This window comes from Montipora capricornis, chromosome 10 (genome assembly GCF_036669925.1).
Source record: "Montipora capricornis isolate CH-2021 chromosome 10, ASM3666992v2, whole genome shotgun sequence".
Classification (NCBI taxonomy): domain Eukaryota; kingdom Metazoa; phylum Cnidaria; class Anthozoa; order Scleractinia; family Acroporidae; genus Montipora; species Montipora capricornis.
The window spans coordinates 68,584,265-68,591,764 of record NC_090892.1 but is presented as its reverse complement, the minus strand read 5'-3'; the positions used below and the strand labels follow the sequence as shown (position 1 = coordinate 68,591,764).

Below are 7,500 nucleotides of genomic sequence, written 5' to 3'. Positions count from 1 at the left end.
TTCGAAGTTAGTATTTTCTTATTAACGTTTTCTTGGGGTCTCAGTTTCCCGTACAGTAAGTACTACGTATCATGTTTTAATTTCTTTTGGGGGAGGGAGGGTTTGGGGGGTGGTAGGGGACAGAATGCTCGAATAAGATAGCTATGACAAACTACTCTCTTCCCTGCTAACAGAGGTTTCTTTTCCTTTACGTTTGCTGGGCTGCCTCACACGGGGCACAGTTTTCGTCAACTTTTTGAGGGATCCACTGTAATTGGCTATGATGTAGTGGTCTCCCCACCTAATAATTTTTTTTTTTCTTTTCTTTTCTCCTTGTATTATTTTTTCTATTTTTACCTATATATTTATATTGTATTCCAGTTAGGCGAAGCTAAATAAATAAATAAATAAATAAAAAGAGACGTTTGCCATGGGTTTAAACTTAGTGTTGAGCATGCGTGGCGGTTACTTAGTGACCGAATCCTCACATGATACTTCATGTTGTGTGGATGAAATCATCGTAAAGGAATAACCTCGTCCTACGGGTGTTTTTCTTGATATCTGATAACCCCTATGATTTCCTTAAGACTCATTAAAACTCTTAAGTTGACACTTGTTAACATTGCACATGCATGTCCAATACTCACTAAGTGAAACGACCCGAATACACGATCTGTCGACCCGAAAAATGCATCTCATTAGGTAAAACCGTCGCATTCGAGTATTGTATGTTATAGTGGCAGTGTGTTGCTCATTTTTATGCGGAAACTACCCGAAGACGTGATCTGCCAACCAGAAAAATGCATCTCATTAGATTATACCGTCGCACAGCTGTCCCCACGAATCAATCGATCCGTACGATTCGTGAAACGCTTTTACGACCTTTGTCGATTCGGCTATTGTTGTTGCTAATTTTTATGCCTGTCAATGTGTGTATGCGTCGCGGTCCAATTTGTGAATGAGCTGTTGTCCATAAACATGAACACACAAACGAGACAATGTATGTATGCGTCGTTCTAAAAACCCATGCCATCAAAGGTTTACAGGAAAGCAAAGAAAATGTGCACGCCTCGTTCTAAAAGCCTGTGCCGACAAGCGAAACTGTGTATACCTCGGAGCCTGCGCCGACAAACAAACAAAGGGAAAGTGTGTATGCATCGTTCTAAGAACCCGTGCCGTCAAGCGAAAATGTGTACATGTATGCCTCGTAGCCTGCGCTGACAAACAAAGAAGGGAAAGTGTGTATGCCTCGTTCTAAAAGCCTGTACCGCCGAACAAACAGGGGAAGTGTGTATAACACGTCCATAAACATAAACACACTGAACTGCATACCAAAACAAACGAGACAATGAGTGTATGCGTCGTTCTAAAAACCCATGCCGTCAAAGGTTTACAGGAACGCAAGGAAAGTGTGCACGCCTCGTTCTAAACGCCTGTGCCGACAAGCGAAACTGTGTATACCTCGGCGCCCGCGCTGACAAACAAACAAGGGAAAGTGTGTATGCTTCTTTTTAAGAACCCGTGCGGTCAAGTGAAAGTGTGTATACCTCGGAGCCTGCGCTGACAAACAAAGAAGGGAAAGTGTGTATGCCTTGTTCTAAAAGCCTGTGCCGACGAACAAACATTGGAAGTGTGTATAACACGTTGTAAAAGCTTTCTAAGAGCCGGTGCCACAAAGAAATGGATGTCGTGACTTATTACTAGGTTGCCAGTGTGGCACTTCTGGTAACTTATGGGTAGAAGATTGACACGCAAATGGCGTTTTGGAGGATCTTTAAAGAAAATATACCCTTATGGAGCTCAATAATGGAACGTAAATTGGATAAACAAGCCAGGCGGTGAAAAGTGAATGTCTGGAATCTTAAAAGCGACGAGTAATGGACTTCGCCAACAATCTTTCGCCCGTCGAGCCGTAATCAAAGTGAGCTGTAGTTCTCATATTGTACCAAGTGTGGTGTTTTGTACGACACTGAAATCAACTGGAAAATCTTCTGGTAACTTATGGGTCTAACAAAGACAGAAGGAATTGAACAACAGTCTTCCGGTGACAATTGGAAATTACACTAATTCTTGTTAGTCAAAAATTATTTGAAAGAAAGCTTGTTGCCCATTTTTTGCTTGATAATTCAAGTATAGGGTTTGATGCTGAACACTAGTGGGAAATTTATTTAGTTGCGTTTTTGTCACGGAGCGTGTTGGCATCTTGTTTGTTAACCGATGTTGCCCTATTATGCATAACATCCACTTTTGACATGATTGCTAACGAATAGAGAAAGATTTTCACAATAACTAAAAATTCCTGTGTTAAGTGTGAGAATTCGACGAAGAGGTAAATGCGACTGAATTTGTTGCTTGCGTTGCTATTTTGTGATTTGAACGTTGTGCAAATTTTGACAGAGAATATTAAATTATGAAAAAATGTCTACGGATAAATCGTTAAACAGTCTTTATTTTTAGGGGTCATTTGAACATGAAATATGCAACGCTTGACCAGAAATAATATTTTTACTGGGTTGCATGGCAAACCCAGTAGGAATCTGCGTTTATTTCGTCGTTTTTTTATTTTTTTTCCGTGTCGGTAAAAGTCTTGCCCTGCTAAGTGGTGGGTTTGTGCATAGAGCCTTCTGGTGGACACAGTAGAACGATCTTTGAACAAAATATACCCTTATGAAGCTCAATAATGGCAAGTCAATTGGATATACAGGCGGTGGAATCTTAAAAGCGACGAGTAATGGACTTCGACAACAATCTATCGCCCGTCGAGCCGAAATCAAAGTGAGCTGTATTTACCTGAAGTACATGGTAATTTGACACGATTGAGTTTCTTGCCTTCACGCACGCAATGAAATAGGAAGAGGTTTTCGCCTCTAAGAGCAAATATGTTGTTTGTTTCAATAAATTTTTCGCTGGAAAAGGATTCTGTGGTATTTTCTGCCTTTGTGAATTATAATATCATGTTGTGTATTGAATTTCCGAGCTTAAGGTTGAAATGTGATATGGGAGAAGTTTTTTAGTATTGCTCTGTAAGCAGGAAGGGTTCACAGGCCTGTTGGAAGCGTGCTTGAGTTTCAACAAAATGAGCCCCAAAATCAGTAAAAAAATTGTGACGCAGATGAATAATAAAGTAGCTGCCATTTCCAAAATGATGAAATTACCTGGTGATAAATAACGTCGAACGCGTCTTGGAGAGTAAATTTTGACTTTGCATAAGCAAGAGTTGGGCGATTGTGATCTTTGTTTTGACTTCGCTCATTTCATTGTCAAACTTTATAACACTTGACAGAAAAAGAAACTTACAAAAACCCGGTATCTTGCCATCATTTGACACAGATGCTTCACTGTTTGGCGAGTAAACATGCCGCGGTAACTTAATCACGGCGCCCGCTGAATTCCGGTCACATCACTTTCGATTTTGCGATTTATACGGAACGTAGCAAAAATCTCCCAAAATGTTTGTCGCTGATCGTAACTTTTTATATTCTATATTCACGGTTCAAAATTAATGTTGTTTTCATGTCGTAAATATTTTATTCTCGATCGACCGTCCCGGAAACTTCCTTCTGCTCTTTCTAAAAACTGTGTATCAATAGTTATTTGCTTTTGCATCAATATTTGTTTTGCATAAAGCAAGCTAACAAAATCTGTACCTTGCTGAGTTCGCATTTGTTAGCGTTAATAGTATTTTCGGTCAGATGCTTCTGCTTAATGAGGGGTTTATTGTTTTGGTGTTCCATCCTGTCACTAACCTCGCTGAACAGGGTTAACTTCAGTGAACTTTAGTATTACAAAGCTGTCAGATGCTCAGAGGGCACACTTGTGGTGAAAAGAAGTTGTGAGGGAACTTGAAAATTATCAACATGTCAGCCCAGAAGCCAAAGTTTCTCGCTTCTCTTTTATTTGTTATTCTTCAGAGACTGGAATGCTGGATTTCAATACCGCACAATTCAGTGCCTTCTGATTTTCTGTAACACGTACCACAGGCAACCCGGTGTGTGCTTCACGGAAGCATCTCGTTGTTAATATTTGAAAGAAGAAAAATTTCGCGGTAATCGGGACGCGGTGAAAATGAGTTAACAAATTTGTATACTTGCGTTAAAATGTGATGCGCAAAGAGACAGGAATTTTATTTCTCTGACAAATGATTTTGCCATTGTAGTGTAAAATGAAATTTATTTGGGAAGCCAACAATATTTCTTTCACTTCCATGCTACGACTTGCTAGTGCGAAGATTGTTTACATGAAACTCACGCTTTTTGCGAATTTTGAGTGTCATGAAATTACATCATTCAATGAAATGTTACGAGAAAAATGAGCTACAGTAAGTTATTAAAGAATGACCTAAGTAGGATTTGAACATTGCTACGGAAATATTGCGGAGAAATTCCCAAGTTATCCCATGCGAGCGTTGGTCCTAGTAAGGGAAATGGGCCCACACAACTTAAGTTATTACGGAGTTCAAGCAAGGGCAGAACTTTTAAACATGGCAAAACTTTCTCTTTTTCTTATTTTCAGCAAAAAGCATTGGGAAGATTATAACAGCAGGAAAGAAACCAACGAAGCGACCGCTGCAAAAAAAAAAACAACGTATACAATGATGCCTTATCGCATCGAAATTACAACAAACATGGCTTTAGTAAAGACTAGACCCTCCGTGAGGGTACACTGGGTTGCCTGTGGTACGTGCACCGTTCCAGACAAATTTTTTCAAGTTGGGCGGTCATTAAGAAGTCATACCAGACGAGGCCCTTTGGCTCACAGGTCCTCACACGTTCATACGACGAAACAGACCTGTCCTTGTGTAATATGTAGCTCTAACAGTGCACGATATTGTTTTGGTATTGTCTATCATTGTAGTGCCATGGTAGAAGTCTTGGGTAAATAGTCTGAGAAGACATGTGGGGTACTAGCAAAGTACTGAACCCAGAAAGATTGAAGAAAATAAATGGGAAGTGAGAAACACTGGCTTCTGGGCTGACATGTTGATAAACTTCTTTTGACCACAAGTTTAAGCGTGCCCTCTGAGCATCTGACAGCTTTGTATTACCGAAGTTTCACTGAAGTAAAGCCCTGTTGGGCGGAGTTAGTGTTTGGATGGGAGACCAAAATAATATACCCCTCATAAAACAGAAGCATCGGACCGAAAATACTATAAACGCTAACAAATGCGAACTCAGCAAGGTACAGGTTTTGTTAGCTTGCTTTATGCAAAAACAAATATTGATGCAAAAGTAAATAAATATTGATACAAAGTTTTTAGAAAGAGCAGAAGGAAGTTTCCAGCACGATCGCTCGAGAATAACATATTTACGACATGAAAACAACATTTATTTTGAACCGTGAATATAGAATATAAAAGGTTACGATCAGCGACAAACATTTTGGGGGATTTTTGCAACGTTCAATGTTGTTATTGTTCGTTGTGGCTGCTGAAATAAATCGCAAAATCGAAAGTGACATCGCCGGAGTTCAGCGGGCGCCGTGATTAAGTTACCGCGGCATGTTTACTCGCCAAACAGTGAAGCATCTGTGTCAAATGATGGCAAGATACCGGGTTTTTGTAAGTTTCTTTTTCTGTCAAGTGTTATAAAGTTTGACAATGAAATGAGCGAAGTCAAAACAAAGATCACAATCGCCCAAGTCTTGTTTATGCAAAGTCAAAATTTACCCTCCAAGACGCGTACGACGTTATTTATCACCAGGTAATTCCATCATTTTGGAAATAGCAGCAAATATATTATTCATCTGCATCACAATTCTTCACTGATTTTGGGGCTCATTTTGTTGAAACTCAAGCACGCTTCCAACAGGCCTGTGAACCCTTCCAGCTTACAGAGCAATACTAAAAAACTTCTCCCATATCACATTTCAACCTTAAGCTCGAAAATTCAATACACAACATGATATTATAATTCACAAAGGCAGAAAATACCACAGAATCCTTTTCCAGCGAAAAATTTATTGAAACAAACAACATATTTTCTCTTAGAGGCGAAAACCTCTTCCTATTTCATTGCGTGCGTGAAGACAAGAAACTCAATCGTGTCAAATTACCATATATACGTACTTCAGGTAAATACAGCTCACTTTGATTGCGTCTCGACGGGCGATAGATTGTTGTCGAAGTCCAGTACTCGTCGCTTTTGAGATTCCTGCCTAGTTTATCCAACTGACTTTCCATTATTGAGCTCCATAAGGGTATATTTTGTTTAAGGATCCACTAAAACGCCATTCGCGTTTCATGACTTTCGACGCCATTACAGGCTAAGTTAAGGATTCTCCTGTGTCCACCAGAGAAATCTACGCAGTTCCACTACCCTCTCCATCCTAAGAAAATACGCGCAGAAGGCTCTATGCACAAAGGCACCACCCGGGGAGTAACAGGCAAGACTTTTACCGACACGGAAAAAAATACTAAAACGGAAATCTACGTATTTTCTGACTGGGTTTCCCATAGGGCAACCCAGTAAAAATTTCACCGTTCCGAAATACAATACCTTACATAACAGTTCCCTGAGTTCCTCAGTAAAAAGCATTCACTAACATACCAACCGCTCGACAACTACTGCAAAAGAACTACCTTATTCGTTCTCCCTATAGTTCCCGGTTTCCAAATCATTAACCACTTTGCTCTGCAAAAGCGCAACCGTAAGGATACAACTGTTTCACAGTAAACCAGAATGACATGTATTAAAGAAAGTTAACCACATATCGCATATGAGCGATAGCTCGTTTCGGTGAAAAATCTGAAGTTGGCCTGCAAGCCTAAGTAATCACTTGCTAATCCAATCGAATAGTTGCTGTTATTATTTCCAGAAAATCATGTAAGAAAGGAAATATTTCCGGGAATTTGGACTTGAAACTCACACGTAACTAAATATTACGACTGACAATTCAAGAATTGTTATGTAGCAATGCCTTAAGTTGACTCAATAATTCGCGTACTTAAAATTAGCAAACATCGAAAAAAACAAAATAACTCAACCAAAACAGAAAACATACATTATATTCGTGCAAATTCTTGTCTCGGTGTTAACGCAAAAACATGCTGCTCGGTTAATAAGCTATGTGCTATCAGTGTCAAGGGCAGACATTTCCCTACCAAAGGCTTTCGCTTGCACAGCTCTTTCTGTCGCATACAAAAATTTGGTTTTATCAACGGAGTTGATAATGTAAATTGGCCACCGTACAGAGATTCTAAAAGCTGACGTTTCGAGCGTTAGCCCTTCGTGAATCGATTCGCTCTGACGAAGGGCTAACGCTCGAAACGTCAGCTTTTAGAATCTCTGTACGATGGCCAATTTACATTATCAACTCCGTTGATAAAACCAAATTTTTGTATACTACTTCCCCACCGACGCAGCACCACAGTTTCTTTAGAAACTACCCCCTTCTTTCTGTCGCAGACGATCAAGCGTTACTGGACAATAAGAAATGAATGGCCTGAACTTCCAAGGTAGAAGTGCATCCCTCGCGCTTGATAGCAATAAAGAGGCAAATCCAAACTCATGTGACGTTAATATT

The 7,500-nt window shown here is 39.9% G+C and overlaps 1 protein-coding gene across 3 annotated transcripts in view; it reads right to left on the bottom strand.

Moving 5' to 3' along the window:
• The window catches only part of LOC138021786 (myosin heavy chain, clone 203-like), a 121,251-nt gene that overhangs the window by 49,514 nt on the left and 64,237 nt on the right, over positions 1-7,500 (bottom strand). The gene's annotated exons all lie outside the window — the stretch shown is intronic.